The sequence below is a fragment of the Pan paniscus genome, chromosome 16 (assembly GCF_029289425.2).
Source record: "Pan paniscus chromosome 16, NHGRI_mPanPan1-v2.0_pri, whole genome shotgun sequence".
NCBI lineage: Eukaryota > Metazoa > Chordata > Mammalia > Primates > Hominidae > Pan > Pan paniscus.
In genome coordinates, this window is record NC_073265.2 from 51,677,097 (window position 1) to 51,703,406 (window position 26,310).

General features: G+C 44.8%; 1 protein-coding gene across 25 annotated transcripts in view; it reads left to right on the forward strand.

Moving 5' to 3' along the window:
• The window catches only part of TLN2 (talin 2), a 453,861-nt gene that overhangs the window by 38,560 nt on the left and 388,991 nt on the right, over positions 1–26,310 (forward strand). For 13 of the 25 annotated variants that reach the window (XR_008621180.2, XM_063597111.1, XM_063597116.1 and 10 more), the window contains exon 2: positions 24,560–24,702. The exons of 8 other annotated variants lie outside the window; for them this stretch is intronic. The gene's annotated coding sequence lies outside the window, so the exon portion shown is untranslated. Of the gene's footprint in view, positions 1–24,559; positions 24,859–26,310 lie in introns of all 25 variants that reach the window. 4 more of the 25 variants (XM_063597112.1, XM_063597104.1, XM_063597109.1 and 1 more) reach the window with 1 other exon arrangement.

Sequence of the window (26,310 nt, forward strand, 5' to 3'; positions counted from 1 at the left end):
CTGGGCGGGAACCGGGGTTGGGGGGGCGGGGGGTAGTGGTGAGCCCTAAGCAATCACTCTGAGGGGTGCAGTGATCTTGTGATGGTACTGTTTCAGGAAGGAGGAGGAGAAGATGCCTGGTAGCAAACTGAAGAGAGGCCTGTGTGTTTGGATGGTTCTGCCTGGGATATCTGAGTTTGCTGTTCTGGGAAGCCAGGAGGATGAACTGATTCATCGGTTGGTGAAAGCCCCTGAACCTTTCCCTTTAGGTGCTTCGAAAATCGAAAGACTTATCGTTTATGAAAAGCACATGTGTTAAGATCGTGTCTAGCCAACTCTGCATTGTGGTTTCTAGCTGGTGAGACGTCTCCCCACCCGACTTGAGACCTGTCTTGGCCAGGGTTTAGTTACCCCCTCTAATTTTTTGGCATGCTGGGTTTGTAGTTTAGCAGGGAACTTCACTCTGGCCGATGTATTTAATTGCCGGTGTGTTTTGGAGAAGCTAGAGAGAGGAAGTAGTCTGGAAGTTTTCTTTAGACATGCCAACAGGTTTGGGTTAATTTTGGGTGGGAACTGGAAGATGCTGTGGCCCCTGGTCAAGGTTCCTGGGGTGGTTTGGTCATTTTTATCGTGAATTCCTAAAACATCAGGCACACCACTATCAGAAATACCAGAAACTTTCTAGAAGCAAACATAACTTAATGCTGAAGTGTTTGCATCTGTGTGTAGTTTCCTTGGCAAAGATTATTCAGGCCCATAATAATGTAATTGAGATAATATGTTTTCCTGAGAACTGTCGTGTCCTTTCAGCCTGTACGTGACTTATCCAAGATCACTGGTTAAGGTTTTTACATAACTGATATAAATGCAGAGACTTCCTGAGAGACCTGGCCCCAACTGATAAGAAAAAAGGTTTTGATTTTATGATGATTCCAATTTAGTGATATTCCTAAACTAGTTTATTCTAGTTCTCCTTTGAGTCCTCTGGAATGTATATATAAGTGTACAGATTTTAAAAAGGAAAAAATTAGGTCTTTGTGGCTATGTTTACATATTCTGAACACTTATTGGACTTCTGTTGTAAGCTAGCATTTATTGGTGTTTCAAAGGCGGAAAATTCCATTACAGTTCAATTGACTTTGGAGAACATACCAGTGTCTAGAAAGTTAAACAACTGTTTTGTGTCTTAAGTGGAAAGCAAATTTGTATGACTTTGGAAATAGTGTATCTGTCTTATTGGGCCAATCATGGTTAAATTGAAGACATGGAAACTATCAAAAACAATTACAACTGTTATTTTCTGTCCAAACTCTTCCCAGTTAGAGGAATCTTGGCCTCAATTAGAACTTTAGCTTCTGTTTTGTTCGCTAGATGTTTGTCCTCTCAATTACCCTTAATCTGGATTATTTGCGAGATAGCAATTTTTGTTAGGAGGAGGTAGCACTTGTTTGAGTTAATGATTTGCACCACATTTTTGGGGATGGTGACTTTAATACTTTAATTCTGCAGGAGTTCAGATGTATAGTGGACAGATCTCATCTCTGTTTGAGACTTAGTCAAACGAACCAATAAATATTTATTGAGCATTTACTGGTACCCTGCATTGTGCTCAAACCCCATGTCGATCATGAGTAAAGTATAAATCATGGCCCGGTATGTAAGATTGAACAGTAAGATGGTTAGAGGGAACAATCACAAGGTAATGTAGAAGTGTGAGTAATTCAGGGTAAATTGTTTGGGACAGTTACTGAGTGATACTCACTTTAGCCATTGGAGAGATCAATTTGGTCTGGAAGTCTCAAAGGCTTCCTGGAGGAGGCGAGAAAGGTGATAAACAGGAAAAGCCAAAAAAAAAAAAAAGTACACAAAAACACCCAGCTCCTTCCAGGATGATAGTAATAATTTGGATGATCAAGCACAAGGGAGGATCTGAGAGACTGATACCTTGCTCTGGATTCTTGTTGAGAAATAATGACCTTGAGCTGACTTTTGAGCCCCAGGCCCACTGAGTGAGGCTTGAGGGGAAACGACTTTTAACAGGTAAACATCTCTCTGAAGGGCTCCCAGGGTTTAAGCAGAGGACTCTGCCTACCATAGTGTCCCCAGTCCTTGGTCACAAGCCTGCTGGAGCATGTGAAACTGTGTAGAGCTTTTCCCTTTGGAGAAGGGAAATATACTTACATATGTGCATATACATTAAAGTGAACATTAAAAAAAGACCTAGTTCAATAACATTTTTGAATCTGAGATGAGAGCAGCACAGCAGTAGGGATAAACAACTAATTAAGGCCGAATGTTCTCTACATATTTGTGGAATATAATTTGACTGTGCACTGATGACATGTTAAACACAAAATTAGATACTTACATAATTAGGCAATTTAAACATGTGTCATATCCCGAAGTCACCGGAACAGGTAACGGTAAATGTGACCATACTGCTTGTTTGGTTTCTCAGGGTTTGTGCCTGGAAGGATCACATGTAGCCTGAGACTCTGGAATTTTGAAACCAAACATTGACAAGTGGCTTGTTTGAATTTGGTAGTTTAAGTTTGGATGCTGAAAGAATCTTTATAGCTCAGCAAACATGGACTTGTGCAGCTTTCTTTAGCTTTCTCCATTTGGAAAAACATTCAGAAAGAAGAAAGGGAAAATGGCATCAGTCGTTCCTCAAATATATAAATAAAATAAAGGAAATTTCTAAAAATGGAAGACCAGAAACCCATGTATATTTAATTCTATGCCTCTGTGCAGCTTGGTGTAAATATTTTGTGGATTTCATCTCTACTGAACAAAATATCAGGGATACAAATGTAGAGTGGGTGAGCTCCAGGCCTTGGGCCCCGGGCATAGTCCCAGGCCCATCTCTTGCTCTGGGTCAATGGGACTTCTGGAATGCTCCTTGGAAAGGAGATGTTGCTCTTTTAGCTCCTGAATGCAGACAACAAATTCACTTGTGACTCAGAATCATAGCAGGCCTCGTCCTGGTGTAATAGCAGTTGGGCTATATTCCTTCAGTGTCTCAGTGTGTGTATGTTTAATTAAATTTTTTTACTTTTTATTACTGTATCTTTATTAGATTTTTTATCGAATTTTTTATTAGGTCCTCTGGAAAAGAAACACTCTGGGAAAGTAATCCTCTAATTGAAGACAAAATGACCATTTTAGTCTGTTTCATGATGCAAAACTAAATACCTGAGACTGGGCAATTTTCAAAGAACAGACATTTATTTGTCTCAGAGTTCGGGAGGCTGAGAGGTCCAAAATCAAGGTGCTGGCTTCTGGTGAGGGCCTTCTTGCTGTGTCCTCACATGGTAGAAGGGCAAAAGAGCAAATCCACTCCTGCAAGTGCTTTTATAGTGGCATTAATCCACTCATGAGGTTGGAGCTCTCTTGACCTAAACACCTCTCAACACTGTTGCATTGGGGATTGTTTCTAACATGAATTTTGGATGGTACACAGGGTACCATATTGAGATGATGTATGTGAAGGCACTTTGAAAAGAACCAGAGGCATGCTAATGTGTGTTATGTGATTTGATTTAATTTAATTTTTAAATGTTTTGAGGTTTGGGTTCTTAGAGGTGAAGAAACTGCAGGAGGTGTTTTATGGAGCTTTTACTGTGTTCTTGGCAATTTACTAGGAGTTGTTTTGCTCCTTCGAGTACATGTATTTTGGCCATGACTAATTTAAGGTCCTTTGGTTTATGCCCTAGAATGCATATTTATAGAGTTTCTACGCCTCTTGTGAAACATGCTGACTCCAGAAAATCCCTCACATAACTGGCAGGGGAGAGAGAAGTGTCTGTGCCCTATTTTCCTACGAGCCAAGGAGAAGCCCTTGCCAGGCAGGCATGGGGAGTACTCATCCAGATGTGTTTGACATAGTTTCTGAAATAGACCACAGCATATGCCACTTGGTTTCTATTTTAAGATAGGTATGTTGACAGAGGCATTGGTCCCCAAATAGAGGGGCAGAGGGTGTGAGATGTGTACTCCTAGGGAGAGGAACTGGGTGTCTTTATTTGGTGATGTGAATTTCAACCTGAAATACAAATCATGGTGTTTTCTGGGAAGAAGACTGCAGCCCTGACAGGGCTCCAGCCTGGGCGTTTCATTCAGAGGCTCTCACCTATACCTGTTGCTGGCCACAGGGACCCAGGGGACAATCTGACACAGAAGCCTGAGGGTTTTTGCCTTGTAACTTCTTGTTGTATCTGAATTAAGTCAACTCTAAGGCTGTGGTATCCCTCTGGACTAATCGATTCCTGGTCCAGGAGGCCTGATTCCAAAGTTCTAAAACTCCATAGGGCCTGCTAAGAACCAGAGGACAAATCCCTGTACCACCTGACTGTTACCGAGGCAGATCTCTGGGGCATACCACCTCCGTTTCTAGTCTTGATGTTAGCCAATCTCAGGTATGTGAATTCTCTATTTAATCCTCTTGACTATGGACTGTGATTGTGTTACCTGCTTGCTTCGGGTCTGCTCACAGACTGAGTTGTGTTTTCTGCTTTTGAGTCAAGGTTGTCACTCACTGGTTTTTTTCCCCCAGATGGCCTTTGTACATAAGGGCCCCTGTTCTGGTGTAAGGGATACTAATCTTATCATACCTGCCTCAGTTATTTGAAGCTTGAATGAATCAAGTCTCCTGTCCAGATTCACTTCCCTTCTTGTGGATCACTTGAGATCAGGAGTTCAAGACCAGCCTGGCCAACGTGGTGAAACCCTGCCTCTACTAAAAATACAAAAATTAGCCAGGAGTGATGGCAGGTACCTGTAATCCCAGCTACTCAGGAGGCTGAGGCAGGAGAATCACTTGAACCCAGGAGGCAGAGGTTGCAGTGAGCCGAGATCACGCCAGTGCACTCCAGCCTGGGTAACAGAGCAAGATTCTGTCCCCCCCCGCCCAAAAAAAAGATTGTCTCCCTAATTTAGGCTCATCTGTCCTCCTTTCTTTTTAATACAATTTTAATTTTCAAAAAGTTAAATTTCACATGTAAAAATTTTAAAAAGTAGAGGCATGCAGTGAAAAGTAAGTTTGCTCCAATCCATCCACTAAAAACTAAGGTCTCTTCCTAAAGGCAACCACTGTTAGTGGTATTTGTATATTATCCTGGAAGTGGTCTATGTATATGTGTCTTTATGTTCTGACTCCCTTCCCCTCTGAATATATAGTATATAAGGTGTGTGTACTTATGCATCTTACTTAAAAAAAGTTAACATTGTGAGTTATATCCTATTAGATTGTATAGAATAGCCTCATTCTTTTTTAACAGCAGTTTTATATTCCATTATAGTATATTCCATTTCGTCTTTTAACTGGCTCCCTATTGACATTTGGGTCTTTTTTTTTGTCTTTTGCTGATGTGTGTGCACTCTTGTGCATGCGCGCGCTCTTTCTCTTGCTTGCAAGTGTGAGTACAGCTGTGGGATAAAGTCCTAAAACGATTAAGTCAGAAAGTATGTTCATCTTTAATTTAATATTGCTAAATTGTCCTCCAAAGAAGTTGGATCATTTTTAATCATTTAACCAACAATGTATGAGAGTGCCTGTTCCCAGGAGTCCTCGCCAACACAGTGTATTGTCAGACTGCCTATATTTGCCAATCCGCTAGGTAAAAATGGAATCTCATATCACTTATGATGTGTGATGTGAGGTTGAGCATTTTCTTTTTCCTTCAACTTTTAAGTTCAGGGGAACATGTGCTGGATATCCAGGTTTGTTACATAGGTAAATGTGTGCCATGGTGGTTTGCTGCACAGATCAACCCATCACCTAGGTATTAAGCCCAGCATCCATTAGCTATTCTTCCTGATGCTCTCCTTTCCACCCCCAGACCCCAAAGTGTGTTGTTTCCCGCTATGTGTCCACGTGTTCCCATCATTCAGCTCCCACTTATCAGTGAGAACATGCAGCATTTGGTTTTCTGTTTCTGCCTTAGTTTGCTGAGGATAACGACTTCCAGCTCCATCCATGTCCCTGCAAAGGACCAAGATCTTGTTCTTTTTTATGGCTGCATAGTATTCCATGGTGTATATGTTCCACATTTTCTTTATCCAGTCTATCATTGATGGGCATTTGGGTTGATTCCGTGTCTTTGCTATTGTGAATAGTGCTGCAGTGAACATACGCATGCATGTATCTTTATAGTACAATGATTTATATTCCTTTGGGCATATACTCAATAATGGGATTGCTGGGTCAAATGGTATTTCTGCCTCCAGATCTTTGCAGAATTGCCACACTATCTTCCGCGATGGTTGAACTAATTTACACTACCACCAACAGTGTAAAACCATTTTTCTCCGCAGAAGTTGACTGTCTTTATATGCTTAAGTCATTTTTATTTCTTTTTCTCTTCACTTTTTGTGTCTGCTGTCTATTTGTCTATTGTGTTGTCTTTTTCTTATTGATTTGTATTTGATTTTTAAAATTATTTTTATTTATTTTTTTGAAATGGAGTTTTGCTCTTGTCACCCAGGCTGGAGTGCGATGGCGTGATCTCGGCTCACTGCAACTTCTGCCTCCCGGGTTCGAGCAACTCTCTTGCCTTAGCCTCCCAAGTAGCTGGGATTACAGGCGCCTACCACCTTGCCTGGCTAATTTTTGTATTTTTAGTGGAGATGGGGTTTTGCCATGTTGGCCTGGGTGGTCTTGAACTCCTGACCTCAGGTGATCCACCCTCCTTGGCCTCCCAAAATGCTAGGATTACAGGCGTGAGCCACCACGCCAGGCCTTGCTGTTTATGTATTATGGAAATTAGCATCTGTCACGTGCTGTGAATACTTTCCCTCATTTTGTCTTTGTCACTAGCTTTTTCACTGCACAAAATTTGTTTTATGTAGTCAAATTTATTAATCTTTATGAATTTTGGATTTTGTATCATGCTCCATGATACCACTGTTGCCTGCCTTCTCCACTCTATCAGGATGTTTCTTGTGCCTACTTGTTTCAAACTTACGTCACAAACACATTTCTCCATACTTCCCATTGCTTTCTGCATCACAGATGTCCCGCTAACCTCCTGTTTGACCTGCAGTTCTAATTCAGTTGTCTGCCTCATCATTTATTCAGTCATCCATTGATCTATTAGTTCATTGATTCCACGTTCCCTCTGAGTTCCAGGCACTGTGCTATGTGTTAAGGATACAGTGGTGCGCATCTGTCCTATGCTCAGGAGCTCATGGAAAGCATAGCCAGGCTTCCACTTAGGTGGAATTCAAACTCACAGTCCTTGGCAACTGCAGGGAGTGCCGTGCGGGAGGACCTGGTGTTCTACTCTGACCTGGGGTGAGGCAGAGGGCGATCAGGGAAGACTTCCTTGAGGGAATGTGTCCAACCCTATAGCCTGAGTGGGAGTTTGCCAGCCTTTCGTGAGCAGGTGGCAGGATGTCAGTGGAGGAGGAGGAAGAGAGCTTTCCCTACTGAGAAAGCTGCCTAGGGAAAGCCTTGCAGTGGACAGGAGCTCAATGTGTTTGAGAAACCAGTGAAGGCCAGTGTGGCTGGAGCAGGCCTATGAGAGGAGGTCTCAAGGGACTTGGAGGAATCAGGTTGTTTGAATTGTTGAAGAGTCGTGTATGGCTTGGTTATTTGCTCCATGATTCTTTGATTTCTCTTTATTTATTTATTTATTTTAGAGGCAGGGTCTCACTCTGTCACCCAGCCTGGAGTGCAGTAGCACAATCATAGCTCACTGCAGCCTCGAATTTCTGGATTCAAGGGCTCATCCTGCCTTGGCTTCTGAGTAGCTGGGACTACAAGCATGCATGCATCATCGTGCCTGGCTAATTTTTAATTTTGTTTTGTAGAGACAGGGACTAACTATGTTGCCCAGGATGGTCTCAGACTCCCAACCCCAAGTGATCCTCCCGCCTTGGCCTCCCAAAGTGTTGGGATTAAAGGCGTGAGCCACTGTGCCCAGCCCAATTGTATGATTTCTCTTTTGTATACATCCTCTAATATTTCAGTAGAATTCCCAACACATTGGTTCAATGGACTTTTTAATCACTTTGGCTTTCTTTCATTTGCACAGTTTTGTTTCATCTCTCATTGATTATGAGCCACTTGAGGAAAAATACCATCAAGGGCTCTTAAGAGGGCGTCTCCCATGTTGGTGTACAGCCTGCTAGAGGTCTAGGAATCCTTTCTGAGGAGCACATTCATCAGTAGCAGTGTATTAGGAGTTATGGGGGACACATACAAGTTTCATCTTTAGTTTTATCTCCTGGTGATTGGTGGTGGCTGCTGAGAGAGATCATGAGGCCAGGTCAGCTTCCATGGTCAAGAGTATGGTGATGGATTAATATCTGCCACACTATGGAGGTGGAAGTTACTGCCACATTGCCTCCTATGTGCTGTTTGTGATCTAGAACATTAATTATAAAGGTGATATTTCTTTTCTTTTTTGTTGTTGTTGGACTTTTTTTTTTTTTAATTTTTTAAATTTTCTTTTTTTTTTTTTCAGAAAGGGTCTTGCTTTGTCACCCAGGCTTGAGTGCAGTGGTGTGAACAGCTCCCTGCAGCCTTGAACTCCCAGGCTTGAGTGATTGTCCCACCTCAGCCTCCCAAGTAGCTGGGACTATAAGTATGAGCCACCACACCTGACTTTTTTTTTTTTTTTTGTAGACACAGGATCTCACAATGTTGCCCAGGCTGGTTGTGAACTCCTGGCCCCAAGCAGTCCTTCTCCCTCTGCCTTGTGAAGATTATAGGTGTGAGACACGACACCTGGCTGAAAGGTGCTATTTCATCCTGCCCCTAGGTGTTTGCTGGTATAGGTACATTTGGGCAAGAGTCATAATCATAGTACCTTGTGTCATCTGGAGCCATTCTTCTTACTGACATGAGCTGCTAATCCTAGCTGCCTAAGGATACTGATGCCTCTGTTTTAGCTCAGGTTTACTTTTTTCCTCTGTAAAACTGTACTTTCAAAAAACACAATGGGGGGGTGTGTGTGTGTGTGTCTGTCTGTCTGCCTGCCAATTGGTGCAGTGGCCTCTGCATCCTGAGCTATATTTTCCCCTTGAAATGATCAGGGTTAATAGCATCTGCAAAAATGTATTGATTAACATAGTCATGAATCATTTATGTGACAACTGGCAATGCAACGGATTGATTTACAGACTTTTGGGTGTAGGAGGAGCACCAGACATCTATGGACCATCCCCTTTCCCACTCTCGCCTCTGGTGGCAGCAGATGCACCCTGGTCCCCAAGAGCTCACTGGGGAAGGCAAGTGTTAGAGAGGATGTAGTGGGATGAGCTCAGGGCCAAACAGCATTGAGAGAACCATTACAAGCCAGCCTTGGTCAGGTAGTCAAACTTACTTCCAGGATGTCTGGCAAAGAGCCATCAGTTGCTGCTCTAGAAAGTCCACAACATGGCCTAATCCAGTAGTGGTTATTTAAGGGAAAACAGGGGCACTGGGGAGCAGCCAGAGCACATCCTTGCTTTTTGCACATTTGGCAGGATGTTTAAAGGGAGTGGGGGCTATTACACTTCTCCCTGTGGAAATATGCCATATCCTTGTTAAGTTGAAGACAGCCTTGTCTGTAAAGCTTAGACTATCTGAAAGGTCCTTTCCTATCCAAATTCCAGTCAGCCTCATTCCCCTCTGTAGATGGAAGTGCACCTTTATCTGCTGATATTTTGTTCTAAACATGTCAACCTTTAAACATTAAGGAGTTGGTGATCTCCTTACCTCTGGCCACTTGCAGCATTTATTTATCCCATACAGTTTGGTGCATAATCAGTCAGCCCATGTTGTTTACAGCGTAGCAAGTGTAAGAGGGAAGTAGGGAGGTAGGTGGGGCCAACATTCATGTTTAGGTTCAAGCCTGAGAATAAGGATGAGCACAAGGCTATTGAGACCACATAAATCCCCTGGAACAATGCCTTGTCCAGTAAATGGCACTCTGCAGAGTCAGTCCTCTTCACCCTGCCAAGTTCCCCTGTGTATGATATGCCTGGACCAGGACAGATGCTCAGGTGATCCCAAGGACCTAGGGAGGGAAGGGTCCTCTGGCTGAGCAGGCCTCAACAGTTGGATCCTTCTAGCAACAGCTGTGCTAGCACATGCTGGACTCGGATTAAAGTCATACTTCCTACTCTTAATTTCCTGTTTCTTTTGTACTTAGGATTTAATGATATGGTTGTGATTTAGATGTTGCTATCTGTAATAGGGCTTTTCTTTATTGTTGAAAAGCTAATTAGGGAAAAAGATAATTATATGTGGTTGTAAATATATGCATTATATGTTTATGCATATGTATACAGTATAATTAGAATCAAGGATAGTAAATGCCTGACCCCTGTGCCATCACTTTTTCTCTTGCTGTCATGGCAGACATTGCTAGAAGATTATGACACTTTACTATGTACCCTAGGAAAGGCAGCCACTGCCAATCGATTGGAGTTGTCACATGTGATAAAACCTATTTGTCAGCCTAGATAAAACCTGTTAATAGATTGATCCTGGGATACAGAACATTTGACCTATCTGAGCCAGTTGTTTTTTTTTTGAGATGGAGTCTTGCTCTGTTGCACAGGCTGGAGTGCAGTGGCATGATCTCAGCTCACTGCACCCTCTGCCTCCTGGGTTCAAGCGATTCTCCTGCCTCAGCCTCCCAAGTAGCTGGGACTACAGGTACCCGCCACCATGCCCGGCTAATTTTTGTATTTTAGTAGAGACAGGGTTTAGTCATGTTGGCCAGGCTGGTCTCGAGCTCCTGACCTCAGGTGATCTGCCCGCCTTGGCCTCCCAAAGTGCTTGGATTAACAGGTGTGAGCCACTGTGCGCCTATCTTCGCCAGTTTTTATGGGTTGGGTCAGCATGCCACCAGCCTCTGGAAGACCCACAGTGAGAATAAATGTTTATTTCTGGTGAATGGCCAGTCAGTGACTCTCCGATTGTGAAAACCTCTGGCTAGTGTTAGACTTTTTCCCTTTGGGTATGCATTGTCCTATGTGAACATTGAGACTTTTGGCCTTCATTCCAGTGAGCTTACAATTTCGAAAGTTGATTTGGCTTGCAGTCAGAGGCCATTAATTAGGGGGCAAGAAGATGTTTGGTGTTTCTGTATTTCAGCTGTCTCTGGGTTAACCAGGGTCAGGGTTTTTCTAGGGACAGGAACTCCCTGTGCTGAAACAGGGGCGATGATACCATGCAAGGCAGGACTCCCAGGGCAGTGACTGGATTTTAGACAGGGCAGGATAACCTGGATGGTCTCTTCATTTACTTGGTTTAGGCACGTTTGTATTTACTCATTTTACAGATGTTCATGAAGAACCTGCCATGTGCTGGACACTGCTGTCTATCCCAGGTTCGTTTTATACCTTGGCTAACCTGTCTCCTCGATCTCGTGGTCTTCCTGTCTTTCAAGTCTCAGTTTGGGCCTCTCACGAACTTGATTCTTTCTGCCTCTCAGAGGGAGAATGTAACTTAATGTTAGCATTTAATTAATGCTGAGTTGAAACATTGATTTATGGTATGACTTACCTCTTTAAACTCCTTGCATTTAAGATTGAGATAGAGACCAAATTTTCCCTAATTCTTACATATCTTCCCCCTCTCCTTTCTTAAGTATATGGTACAGGTTTCATTCATTGGGAGAACAGCATTGTGAACTTGGCAAGAGCACGGTCCTGGCTGCAGATCGGGAAATACAACCAAATGGCAGAGCATTTTTTCTGTAATAGACTCCTAACCTAACGGGTGGGGTGGTGTTTGTGCCAAACGCCAGGGAGGACGGTGCTGACTGTCCTCACTGTCCTCCTCTGCTTTGGTGAATGTTTCCATGGCAACCTCTGTTGCTGTTCTCTTCTACCCCTATCCCTGTCTTGCCCTTGGCTGTGGCCTCCTGGATCCCCGCAGCAGGAATTATTGACTGTCCTACTTTTACTTAGGATTGATACCTCCCTTCTAAAGTAGAGCTGTCATGGAAAGCAGCATGTGATACCGGTGTACATCTCTTATCCCTTCAAAAGTTTAGCTCCTTGAGGCAGTTTCAACCATTTTTTGTATCCTCCCCGTGTGGTGCTCAGCAAATACTGAAAGCACGAATGACTGTGACAGCAAATACTGCTCTGAAGGAAGCAGTCTATAAAACAGGCTATTTCTGTCCTGGAAAACGGCCTGTGGAAACAAAGCCAGGTTCTGGATATAGTCACATTGGTATATAATACATGGCTGGTTCATCAGGTGCTTTATCCATCTCCTGCCCACTTCCCATTCATGCTCTGGGACAGCGTTTCCTGATGAAGCTCATTTCCTAGTGAAAATCCATCGAACTAATGATGGGTCAGGTGTGGGTAAGTGTAACGTGGTTCCAGTACAAGCAGAGATGGATTGGTCATGAAGATTAGCTTTAGGGCCCCTCACATGGAGGGATCCCTTCCAAGGCCCTGTGCTCATTTGTATTATTTACTTATCTTATATTTTTGAGACACCGTCTTGCTCTGTCACCCAGGCTGGAGTGCAGTGGCACAATCATAGCTCACTGCAGCCTCGAACTCCTGGGCTCACGTGATGTCTGCACTTCAGCCTCCTGAGTAGCTGGGAGTATAGCCACATGCAACCATGCCTGGCTTTTTAACTTGTGTGAGCTTCATGTGAACCCACCCCTGAATACAAGTAAACAGAAAACACTGAGGTAAACTAAAGATAGAAGAAACCAAGATATCATTTCCTACTCTCTTTCACAGTCACTCAACGCTCCTGACTCCATTGTCTGTTGGGGCGGGAGGACGTTCCCCACACAAAGCAATTCTCCAGCAGATTCTTCAGTGGACAGCAACTGGATGTCCTCTAATTTAACTCAATTTTTACACCATCTACCTGGAGATACAGGGTCAGATCACATAGGTTGAGGGTTTAGCCCCACAAGATTGCCCACTTCAGATGCCAGTCCCCACTGCTGGGAAAGGGAGAGGGGCCAGAGGTTAAATTGATCAGCAATGGCCAATGATGTGATCAGTCATGCCTATTTAATGAGGCCTCTATTAACAACATGAAGGACGGTTCAGACAAGCTTCCAGATGGATAAACACGTGGAGGTTCGTGGCGGGTGGTGTGCCCCCCGAGAGGGCATGGAAGCTTCACACCCCTTCCCTCATACCTCGCCCTAAGCATCTCTTCTATCTGGCTGTCCATCTTTATGCTTGGTAATGTTGTTAATAATAAAAGCGTAAAGGCAAGTGAAGTGTTTCCTTTAGTGCTGTGAGTTGTTCTAACAAATTAAGTGAACCTAAGGATGGGGTTCAGCCTGTTGGTCAGAAGCACAGGTCACAACCTGGGGCTTGTAGGGGACAGTCTTGTGGAACTGAGCCCTCCACTCCGACACCATGTCCAGGTGGATAGTGTCAGAACTGAGTTAAATTAGAGGATGTGGCCTGGTGTGTTGCCTCGTGCCTGTAATCCCAGCACTTGGGAAGGCCGAGGTGAGTGGATCACCTGAGGTCAGGGTTCCAGACTAGCCTGGCCAACATGGTGAAACCCCGTCTCTACTAAAAGTACAAAAATTAGCTGGTGTGGTGGTGCGTGCCTGTAATCCAAGCTACTCGGGAGGCTGAGGTAAGAGAATCGCTTGAACCTGGGAGGTGGAGGTTGCAGTGAGCCGAGACTACGCAGTTGCACTCCAGCCAGGGCACAGAGTGAGACTCTGTCTCAAAAAAAAAAAAAAAAATTAGAGGATACCCAGCTGGTATCTGCTGGAGAGTCACCTGGGAAACTGCTTGGTTGCTGTGTGAGGTTGCTGTGGGAGGAGAAATCCCCATACATTTTGGTGACCAGAAGTATAGTATTGAGTGTACTGTGTGAGATAATAGAAAAAAAAAATTGTTTTTTCTTTCTCTGTATTTTAATACTCAACCTTCAAAATAAAATCAAAACAGAAACATTTTGCTGCTGTAGCAAATTACTACACATTTAGTAGCTTAAAGCAACACACATTTATTAACTTAGGTTCTAGAGTTCAGAAGTCCTAAACTCAAGTTGTCAGCAGGGCTGTGATTTTTCTGGAGGCTCTAGGAGAGAATCCATTTCTTTGCTTTTTCCAGCTTCTTGAGGCCGCCTGCAGTCCTTGGCCTAGTGGTCCTATCTTCCATCTTCCGAGCCAGCAGTGCCACATCTTCTAAGCTCTCTCTCACCTGTCCTTCCACTGTCCCACCTCCTGTCTTCTGACTTTGGTCCTCCTACCTCCCCTCTTTTCAGGACCTTTGTGATTACACGAGGTGCACCTGGATAATCCAGACTAATCTCCCCATCTCAAGATCCTCCTCAATCATGTTTGCAAAGTTCCTTTTGCCATGTAAGATACCATTCACAGGTTCTGAGGATTGGGGTGTGAATATTGTTGGGGGGCCATTGTTCACACTACTGTAGTTATAATTTTAATATTAAATTTGTTATATTCTTTGGCAATCCAGTTTAATAAATGCCTTCTGTTATGTCTTCTGATAGCAGTGTTTGGTTTTTGTGCCCTTCCTGCTTCCTTAACTGGTTCTAATATAAAACTTTAATTTGTTTTATCACCATTAACAATTTCTGTTGGACACTGACATTAATTGGCAAAAGTTCTGCATCTTTGTTATAATACTAACACTTGGGCAATAGGAACGTATTTTGGGCTATGAATGAGCTTTTTATTAAAGCTGTAAAGGAAGATTTCTTTTCCTCTTCATCAATTTGTATTCCCAGCTACCTCAAAGGAGGCCCAATCAACGTCTATTAAAATTCCTGAACTTCAAACTTTAGATTAAAGGAGCATTGGAAAGAGATTAGATGAGAGTAGGGTATGGACATTCCTCCCTCATTTTCCCTGATTTCACCTGCTGATTAGAGAATCTGAGATTCAGTCTGTAGGGTGTGTATAAAATGGGAGTCTGAGCCAGATGCAGTGGTTCATGCTTATAATCCCAGCACTTTGGGAGGCAGAGGACAGAGGATTGCTTGAGCCCATGAATTTGAGATCAACCTTGGTAACGGCGAAACCCTGTCTCTACAGAAAACAAAAAATTAGCCAGGCATGGTGATATGTGGCTGTAGTCCTAGCTACTTGGGACATTGAGGTGGGAGGATCCCTTGAGCCCATGGCAGTGAGCCATGATTGTGCCACTCTGCTCCTGCCTGGGTGACAGAGCAAGACCCTGTCTCAAAACAAATAAAGGGGAGAATTTGTTTTCTAGCAGTTCATTGATGTTAGCAGTTTATCATCCAGTCAAGAACCTTTATTGAGCACCTACCGATGTGAGCCTTGGAGGGATTTTAATAGCTAATGGTGGGGTGGAGCCGTTTGAACCTATAAAGAAGTCTGAGAAGCCAGAGAGGGAGAAGGCAGGCCAGGGAAATATTGAGGAGGAGGGTGAGGCTAGTAATTCTGGATGCTGCTTAGAGGGCAGGACGAGGAGATCTGAGAAATGGGCCTTGGTCTTCGATGATGTGAGGTCACTGGTCTCCATGGAGGTGACAAATCCCATGTGGACCATATCTTCAGATGACTTCATTCTCTGGATGCAGTGGTTTGAATCTTATGTAAGAAGTAAGTTCCATGAAGCGGCATAGGCCTTTGTCTTGGAGCTTTTGTGAATTCCCAAATTTGTGAATACTCCCATAGCATATAACTTAACCTATAAAATGGAATAATGTAGACTTTGAAGATTTTGAATTGGTCCATATGTCTGCTTTCTAAAGAACCTTCATTTCTTAGTCCTTTTGCCTTTGTCTCCATTTCCGGCACCAGCACAAGGCTGTTAGTAACTGGTGCTGTCAGTGGTTCTTCACCGCACGGTCCTGACTCACTCTTGTGTCATGAACAATGGTGAGGCGTGTTGAAGTCATTTGCTTCTAATTACTGGCTAAGGCTCTAAACTTTTTGGATGACTTACTAGAAAAAGGCAGCAAGGCAACTATTGTATTACTGCTTTTCCCATGTATGTATTCCAAAGTGCTTTACTGAGTGCGGCAGGAGGGGTAGAAGCAGAGCCAGCTGCTGCTGGGGTGCATATGGTGTTGGATGCTGACAAAGGCATGTGGGGTTGTGCAGCATTGCCTGTCACCTGCAGTGTTGGTGCATGTGTATGTTTGGGGGTTGGTTGAGAGCCACTGGGCCTTACTGATGAACTAAAAGTACAAAGAACCACTATGCTTTAACAAAATTACAGTTATTATGTATCATAACCATGGAGTTACCAGGCAAATGCCCAGTGTCAGCTATCCAGGTCAAGTTCTGGGCAAGAGAGAGAATACCAGGCTTGGGGATACCAGGGGTCAGGGAGGCCTTACTGGCAGAATTGATCTTTAAGATAGAACTGGAGCTGTTGAAATGCCCAGGCTGCAGCACCTGCAGGTGTGACCCAGCTGACCCCAGGCCTTCAGAGCAGTCATTCTTATCCCTGCCAGTGGATAGGAATCACCTGTGGCTTTACAGTCACCTCCACCTCCACCTCCACCTTTGGAGGTCTTGAATCTGTATTAGCAAAAAACAACTCCCTTTCTCCTGCCCCCAAGCAACTCTAATGTATATGCTATATATGTTAGAGTTTATCTCATGATACTTTTATGCTGGTGGAGGAATAAGAGGTATCACAGTGTCATCAATGGAACTCTTTAGAAACAAACAGTGACTCACATGCATAATACACTGGTGCACACACACACCCTTAAGTAGCATTTGTTTGAATATAATCAAGCCTTACATAGTGTGTAAGTAAACATAAATGTAGCTGTTTGAGAAGTAAAATGCTGAAACTATTAATGTGATGTTCCAATAAGTCAGTCAAGCGTCTTATTCAGCTATACAAATTACAGATGTCAGTATTAGATTTTTTTTTTTTTTTTTTGAGGGTGGGTGTTGGGGGAGACAGGGTCTTGCTCTGTCACAGAGGATGGAGTGCAATGGCCCGATCACAGTTCACTGCACCCTCGACTTCCTGGGCTCAAAGAATCCTTTCACCTCAGCCTCCCAAGTATCTGGAACTACAGGCACATGCCACCACTCACGGCTAATTTTTAAATTTCTAGTAGAGATGAGGGCTCACTGTGTTGCCTAGGCTGATCTCGAACTCCTGGGCTCAAGGGATCCTCCCAAAGTGCTGGGATTACAGGCATGAGCCATCGCCTACTGGCCCTTTCTTGATATTCTTGATACTGAGCTCTGTAGTCTTTTTTTTTTGTATAAATTTATTTTTATTTTTATTTTTTTGAGACAGTCTCTCACTGTCGCCCGGGCTGGAGTGCAGTGGCTCGATCTCCGCTCACTGCAAGCTCCGCCTCCCGGGTTCACGTCATTCTCCTGGCTCAGCCTCTAGAGTAGCTGAGACTACAGGCGCCCGCCACCCACGCCCCGCTAATTTTTTAAGTAGAGACAGGGTTTCACCGTGTTAGCCAGGATGGTCTGGATTTCCTGACCTCGTGATCCGCCTGTCTCCCCAAAGTGCTGGGATTACAGGTGCGAGCCACCGCGCCCGGCTTAAGCTCTGTAGTCTTAAACTCCTAATAAGCATCTGGAATCTTCTGAGCGCTTAACTCCCATTTTAGCAGAGCTTGGGTCTTCTTTTTGTATTTTAATTCCTTGTAATTGGTATGCCTCTGTCCTACTGCCTGTGGTATTCAGATCACTAGACTACCTTAGATTCCTTTACCTGCTGGAAAACCAGCTGGAGTCTAGAAGAGTGCTTACTTAAACCACAGAAGGAACATTAGCTAGTGAGTCAGACCACTTGGGTTCTAGTCATGGTTCTACTATTGACTTTTTTGTGACTTTGGATGATCCGTTTTACATCTCTGGACTTCAGTTTTCTTATATAAAAAAATGAATGGAACTTTACGTGATCGCTGTGATTTTAAACATTTTTTTGTATTCTAAGACACATCTGTGATTTTTACCGTTGGGTCTAATACTTTCAAATCAAACAATGTATTCAGTATCTCTACAAGGGCTGGACTGGGGGCTGTAGGGTATTCAAAGACATGTAAGTTGTGCTCCTAGCTCAAATGAATATTCTACTTAAGATAATATGTAAATACACACAGAGCTAAAGAACACAAGATTAAATAACCATTCAAACCAGACATGGCATAATTAGTTGTTAGATGAATGGAATAGATCAGCGTTTCCCAAACTCTAACGTGGATCATCAGTTCTGCAAGAAGTTAATAGGGCTTCCTGAACAAATGGGTTTTTAGGTCAGTGGAGTTTAGAAAATGTTGGGTCAAACAAAATCAAACAGTTTATTTGTTAAAGGCTTCTTGGGGCCTTTAATAAATTAATCTCCATAATGAACGCATAGCTGCATAATCTTTGGTTTCCCAGACTTTGTTCAAGAAGCCTTTATTTATTTATTTATTTATTTATTTAATTAGGAACTATTCACTACTTGAATGAATGCAACTTGGGAAGCTGGTATTAGTGCTAAGTGTGTTAGGAGTTTAAGGTGAGAGAGGTAGTTTCGACCTGGATGGCCAAGGAAAGTTTTACGAGGTAGTGGGTCCAGAACGTTGGGGTGGGTTGCACAGTGGGAGAGGCTGGGAGGAGCACTTGGAAACAGCATGTGGCTGAGCTGTGAGACAAGTGAATGGAATGGAGTGGTGGATGCTTCACACTTCAAAATCTCTGAGGCTCAGTCTTTCTCCTGAAAGTGCTCCTTGGACAGAGTTAACTTTACTTTTTTTTTTTTTTGAGATGGAGTCTCGCTCTGTCGCCCAGGCTGGAGTGCAATGGCGCGATCTTGCTCACTGCAAGCTCCGCCTCCCGGGTTCACGCCATTCTCCTGCCTCAGCCTCCTGAGTAGCTGGGACTGTGGGCACCCGCCACCACACCCGGCTAATTTTTTGTATTTTTAGTAGAGACAGGGTTTCGCCGAGTTAGCCAGGATGGTCTCGATCTCCTGACCCCGTGATCTGCCCGCCTTGGCCTCCCAAAGTGCTAGGATTAGCCCGGCCCAGAGTTAACTTTTCTCCAGAGTTCCAAATCCCCAGAGGCTATGAAGGGTGCTCGGCCCCGCCCCACTCACTCTTGTGCATTTCTGGTTTTGTTCCTGCTATGTCCCATTACAAGCCAATTCCTAGGCTTGCTCAGTCTGACAGGCTACAAATGAGGTGCTCGTGACACCAGAATAGAACTTGGCTATTCCTCACTGTGAGTGGGCCAGGACTGAGCTTCCAAAGGCTGGCCAAGGGCTGGCTGCCACTGATGCAGAATCCTCCCAGGAGGAGCCCAGGAATCTGTATTTCCAACAGGCCCCAACGCCTTGGATTTAGGAGACGAACTTGGAGCAGAAGCAGCATGGCTCTGACTGGGCCCAGGGAGCCTGCATAGTGCCTCCTTACATTAGATTTCATTGGATCCTCTCAGTTGTCCTGGGGAAGGCTTGGGTGATCTATGTGCTATCGGCTCCAGTCCACAGCACTGAGGAGTGACAGGATTCCCAGTCAGGGCCTAATTCCATATAGCTGCTCTTGAACAAGTACATCCCAATGCTTTACAGAGTTAGGTAGCAGTTATTGAGTCACTTATTTGCAAATGTAGTTACAGAAATGCATGATCATATTAGAAGGATCCAGGGAGGAAAGAGTTAGGCTTGTACTGGGCAGGCTGAATGAGCTTCACTTCTGGATTCAGTTTATTCTGTTGTGTGTTTGCTCCTCCTCCAGTACGCTCTCTGTCATGTGCTGCTTTTCTAAAACCTGTGTGGAATTATTTATTACAGAGAGATACCGGGTTTATTATTTTTAAGGGCGAGAACACTTGACATGCAGGGGGAGGGAAAGACATTGACGTTGTAATCCTGTGGTGTAGCTTATTTTTAATCACAGAGAGAAATGCTGAGGTTTGTTTTAACTGAGATACAAAATGTTAGAAATAAGCTTTGGTTGTTAGGAATAGTAATTCACAGAGCGGTCTCTAGATTCACTATGTTAGCCCAAATCTGAAGCAAGCAAGTTCTTTTAAAGCCCAACATCAGAACTCATGTACTGACCTAGTTTAAAATGTTAAAAGTGTAGCTCATCCCATCAGGAGGAAACTACTATAGAGCGTGCTCTTTGAGTTTCTCCTTTATTTGTCTAGGGGGCTTCTTTTTTCCTCAGAGAGAGGGCATTAGTTGCATAATTTTGCAGGGCAACTGGCTTCTTATTCCTTTTGCACTCCTTAGTGGGGTCTCAGCTTTGCAGTTTTATGGGGAAATGAGCTTTGATGTGTAGTAAAAATGATAACTGATTTTAATATAAAATAGTGAATGCTGGGTATTAAACTCTTTGGCAGCAGGAGACATAACGTGTCAGAGAGCATTAGTTTTCAAAACCTGAAATGAAGTGGCTTAACTCGTCAACAGAAGCCCTGGCGATGCAGCAAGTCTTAAGAGGAGGGGACCCAAATGGATTGGTGAGTGGTATGGGGAGGGGTGTCTGGGGCTGTAATTCCTCCATGCGTACGTCTTGAAAAGTCTTCTGCATGACCCAGATCTTTAGTTTCTAGGGGAGGGTCTTTGTCAGAGTTTGGTCCTGATGCTGAAGAGCTTTCTTCCTGTTCCTCTCTCCTCTGCTAAGATCCTTGGGGCTGCAGTAGTTGCTTGATAGCCCAGTAGATGAGCTGGCAGAGGGCAGGAAAGTTTACACATTCTTGTGCAACACTTTTTGCATCAGGACTGCTCTAGTGTTGAGAATCACTGTCCTCCGAGTGCCAAATTCTCCTTTAAAAACAGGCTGATATGGTATGGTGGCTCACCTTGCAATCCCAGCACTTTGGGAGGCCGAGACAGGAGGGTTGCTTGAGCCCAGGAGTTAAAAAAATAAAAATAAAAATTGCTGGACATGGCCTGTAGTCCCAGCGACTTGGGAGGCTGAAGTGGGAGGACTGCTTGAGCCCAAGGAGGTTGAGGCTGCAGTGAGCTATGATCAAGCCACTCCATCCCAGTTTGGGTGACAGAGCCAAACCCTGTCTGAGAAAACAACAACAAAACCTTGGCCAAAGCTATGCAGAGAAAGGACAAGAGAAAGTTGGCAGGTAGCCATATTTCCAGGCTTAGCATTCACAATGAAAAATGCATGGTTCCATGATTTTCTGTCTTTATTTTCTGAAATCATGACTACTCCCTTGCTTCCTTCTTGCTGTTTCTTCTCTGTCCTGGTTGTAAAAGAATTTGGGCTCCTGCTGGAATTCTGCCACTGTCACTCTCTTGCTCACAAACCTTCAGTAGCTCTCAGTTGCCCCCGTACCTGGACCCCAACTTACTTTCCTAATGTTTTCTGCCGTCTCCTGCAGAATCTCTCCTCTGGCTTCCAGGCTCTCTCAGCTTCCAGGCCGGCCTCTCAGTGTGTGTCTCAGTAGTCTTCACCTTGTGGCTTTTACTCATACTCCTTGCCTGAAACGTTCTTCTCCCACCAACCACTAGATCCTACCCTTGAATGGAGCATGAGCGGGGAATTGTTGTTGCTTGTGCACTGGAGTGTGATACCTGAAGCCGAGCCAGGAGGCAAATCCAGAAGCTGATGGTGTATCCGAGTCACCGTGTTTGTAGAAAGCTTATCCTTTAGTTAACTTGGGCACGAGTTTAACTTGTATGTAAATACATATTCAACATAGATAGTCGCCTGTAGGAGATACAGTTGGGGATTCAGCTTTTTTTTAACCTACCATCTGTGAGTATAGCCCTACATCATTAAGTGGCCCCCATCGTGTGTGTATGTATGTATGTATGTATGTATGTGTGTGTGTGTGTCTGTGTGTGTGTGTGTTTGAGACAGGGTCTCACTTTGTCATCTGGGCTGGAGTGCGGTGGCATGAACGCTGATCACTGCAACTTTCACCTCTTGGGCTCAAGATATCCTCCTGCCTTAGCCTCCTGAGTAGCTGAGTACTAGCTCCTGTGTGCTACTATGCCTAGCTAGCTAATTTTTTAGAGATGAGATCTTGCAATATTGCCCAGGCTGCTCTCGAACTCCTGGGCTCAAGCTGTCCTTCTACCTCAGCCTCCTAAAGTGTTGGGATTATAGGCATGAGCTACCATGCCTGGTCCATATATCTATATATATATTTAGCTCAAATGTTGTTTCTCCGTTTTTGTTCTTTTAATGTATGGTCTGAGGATCCCTGCCTTTACAGTTGCCTGGAGTTCTCTCTCTTTTTTTTTTTGGTAGAGATGAGGTCTTGCTATGTTGCCCAGGCTGGTCTTGAACTCCTGGCCTCAAGTGATTGTCCTACCTTGGCCTCTGAGAGTGCTTTAGTGGATTATAGGTGTGAGCCACTGTGCCTGACCTGCCTGGTTCTTGCTAAATTTGAAGATTCCTGGGCACTACTGCAGACCCAGAGCAGAGTCCAGGAGGGACCAGGGCACACTGATGTGATTCTAAGGGCCGTGTGCACCACAGCCCCACTGCTAGCCCCATGTGTCTGCAGACTGCCCCATGTGTCTAGGGCATGGTGTGAGGGGCTAGTTGTGGCAGTCTCGCCAGGTCAGGGTTGGGTGGGCAAGTAAGGGCTGCTGAGGAGAATCTGGATTCTTAAGAGGGGTTGGCTGGGCTGGGCACAGTGACTCACACTTGTAATCCCAGCACTTTGGGAGGCCGAGGCGGGTGAATCACAAGGTCAGGAGATCTAGACCATCCTGGCTAACATGGGTGAAACCCCGTCTCTACTAAAAATACAAAAAATTAGCTAGGCATGGTGGTGCGTGCCTGTAGTCCCAGTTACTCAGGAGGCGGAGGCAGGAGAATCGCTTAAACCCAGAGGCGGAAGTTGCAGTGAGCCGAGATTGTGCCATTGCGATCCAGCCTGGGCGACAGAGTGAGACTCCGTCTCAAAAAAAGAAAAGAGGAATTGGCTCCACAACCCTGATTACCTGCCAGGGATAGACCAGAACTGTGGTGAGGGAGCCTTTGCTGCTGTCCTCAACTAGCTTTTGGGCCTTGCAGAGGTCCGTGGGCTTCACGAATGCTTTCTGCCTTTGACTCTGTTTTATCTTTTGATGGTACATATCAAGCCGCTAGAGTGCCCCAAGTCTTGTTTTGTGTCAAACACCCTCCAAGGCAGACGACCTGCCGTTTTAGATCGTATACTTATGTGACCTGATGCCTGCTTTGGGGTCTCCAGAGTCAAAAGGGGTGTGTGTGTGTGTACGTGTTGATATTCTTGGGCAAAGGGTGATTCTAACTGCAGAGACCATGCATACTCCAGCCCCGAGGCTTTCCTGTCGCCTGTGGAGACAAGCTTCATTGCCTGTGGGGTTCTGGTCCTGGATCATTTCTTAGAGCTGAGCATGGGGTGATGCCAAGGCCCTTGGGACGCACCAAGGGTGAAAGAACAGTGGGGTTGTGAGGGTGCTTCTGCAGGGAGCCCTGAGGCCTAGACAGACAGGAGCCAGGCGGGCTTGCGAAAAGTCCGTCCTAGCTGCAAACCTGCTCCTCCCTCCGCCCTGGCCTTCCTTGCATTTCATTTGTATCCTGCTGATTTGATTTCCTTTTGCATTGTGTAAGGTTCTTAGTAGATACCTATTCCATGAAGTTAGAGATGAATTAGACACGAGAGAGAAAGACCTGGCTAAACTGGAAATGAGAAGGAAGTCGACCGTTTAAAAACACATTATGGTAAAAATGAACATAACACGAAATTTACTACTTTAACCATTTGTAAGTGTATAGTTGAGTGGCATGAAGTACATTCACATTGCTGGGCAGCATCACCACCATCCATCTCCAGAACTCTTTCATCTTGTAAAACTGAAACTGCCCATTACTGCTTATCCTCCTTCCCTCCAGCCCTTGGCAACCACCAGTCTACTTTGTCTTTGTGATTTTTGACTACTCTAGGTACCTCAGTCAGTGGAATCATACCGCATTTGTTTTCTAAGTTCACATTTTTCTGTGTCGATACTTTAAGCCCAATAAGTTAAGAGGAGAAGGGACTTGACTTGCCTCTCCTTTGGAGGCAATCCTCCTGCTCCCTTCTGCCTGTCCTTGTTGCCCAGAGTGGCGGGGCCAATGTACTGCTTTACCTAATCCTCTGTGTAGAATGGGCTGGCAGCTGGGGGCTCTCGAAGTTTGCTTCCAGCTGTTCTTGGGATTTAGTGTTTTCTCTGGAATGAAGATGAAGCAGGGTTGCCAGATAAAATACAGGCTGCCCAGGTGAATTAAATCTCAGATAAACAGTCTATCATTTATAGTATAAGTATCTTCCAAAGACTGCATGGGAAATACTTATACTGCAGAATTATCTGTGGTTTACCTGAAATTCAAGTTTAACTAGATTTGCTGCATTTTTGCTGCTAAATTTGGATGATCCAGTGGTGAACACACAATAAAGCAGCTCATTGGTAAAAGGGCATGCAGTTGGCTAGAAAGATTTTGGGAGATGGGCAGATTTGATGGTGCAGAGAGAGAGGCCATTTGGCATTGTCAACCTATTTTTTTTTTTTTTGGTAGAATATTAACTTGGATCCTAAAGGTAGGATGGGAAAGTAGCTGCATAGACTCCTGTCATTTGTTCTTCAGAGAAACAAGCAGCTAGTACTGGCTAATGAGAATATGATCTGCACATGGCAGGTGCCAAAAGTGTGCTCTAATACAAGGCCCTTTCTTCCTTTGCAGGTGCTGGGCTACCTGACTGCTAGCAGGGACTGAGGGAGGGCAGTTCTTGAAGAGTTACCCAGATCCAGCTGCTTATCTGCCCCTGGCCATGGTTCATGTTGTTGACTGATTGCACCAGCTGCTGAGAGGTGGTTTTATGTAGTGTGAGTAATTGAAACTTGGTTCTAAGTTTCCCTCTTGTCCCTTCCTGTTTAATGAACAGTCAGCTGTCCTCGAATTTATTTTTTGGTGGTACTTTGAATCAGCCCCCCGTGTGAGAATTCAACAAAAACGCAACTGATGCAAAGCATCTGCACTGAGTAAGTCCGGGCAGCATTGAATCCCTCTCTCTGTGTTTTCTGTGTGGCTGTTTTTCACTTACCTTCTCCCCTTTGGGTCTAGGTTCCTGTGGCTGGTTTGCTTTCTCCTCAGTGTTTTGGAGGACATAAAATGATAGTTCTCAGGGTTTGCAAACAGTGTGAGCCCTTCCTGCAGCTGCCGGTGGGTAGGTGGATAAAATCAGTTTTGCTGCTATTGTCCACAGGCCAGGCCCACCCCCAGGTGCCAGTGGCTGACCCCTGGCCACCTGTGCGGGAGTGTGAGTGGCTGCCTGCTGCAAGGGCCCCTGTGGCTCAGAGGAGACGGGCACACGCTATGCTCCCTTCAGAGCAGTGGTAGACATGCTTTATTTTGGGGTTTTGAAGCCCTAGCATTTAGTGGCTCATTTTGGCCTTTTTCTTCCCCTAAGGGATTCTGTGATGTTTAATGACTCAACTCTGATTGTACTCCGGATGTTTCTTTTCCACTGATGTCAGTTTATAGAGCAGTCCTCCAGCAAATGTTTGTGTGGGCAGGAGGCAGAAAGGGAAGGAAGAGGTGAGGGGGCACTTCGGGACCCCAAGAATAGGCTTCAACTGCTGCCCCACACACCAGGGAGGCCAGGCCCTGACATTTTAATGCCCAGTGCTTTTGCTTCCAGACCCATTGGAGGGGTCTGGTTGGGGCTTGGATGAATGGGACCTGAGAGCCGTCTCCTGCAGGGCTGCTGGTTCTCTGTGAGAACTTTGGGATGCCAGGTGGGGCACCCTCATGGGGTATGGGATTATTTGTAGGTCTGGTCATTAGGGGTGGGATGTCTGGCAGATGCCTTAGAGCAAGTGTATCAAGAAGTGGGGTACACCACAGGACCCTGTGCCCCATCCTTCTGTGAGTCCCCTTCTGGCTTGTCTCCATAGGACTTCAGCTTAACACAGGGAGTGAGGGAGAGGGCAAGAGCATGGGCAAGAGGGAGGGTTTAGTTTTGAGCAGATAGATCCAGCTCCTAGTTTGCCTTAGACCCTGGAACACTGGCTTCTTTCACTCGGCCCTTTAGAAGAGTGGCCCAGAGTAGCCTAGCAGGGACTGAACTCTTTCGGATGGCTTCCAGAGCATTGTTCCCAAGAGCCTCCCTTCTGCCGACCCTGTGACATCGGGGCAGGTGGGGAGAGAAGAGATAGACACTATCATTCCCCTAGTCCCAGGTCCCTCCACACAGCTTATTCCTCACTTTTCCTCCCCCCGGGGGGCTGACAGAGTCAAACTTGTGAAATACTGAACACAGGGGTTTTGTGGTGGGCAGTTATGTCTGTTACTAAGCACAAGGAATTTGAGCAAAGGAGGGAGAAAAATAAATAACTATTTTTAAAGGGAACCATTGTATTCAATGGACTCCTCCTTTTTGAGGGTCTGTCGTGGGCAAAAGATTGTGGTGCCTCCTGAGAGTGATACAGAGG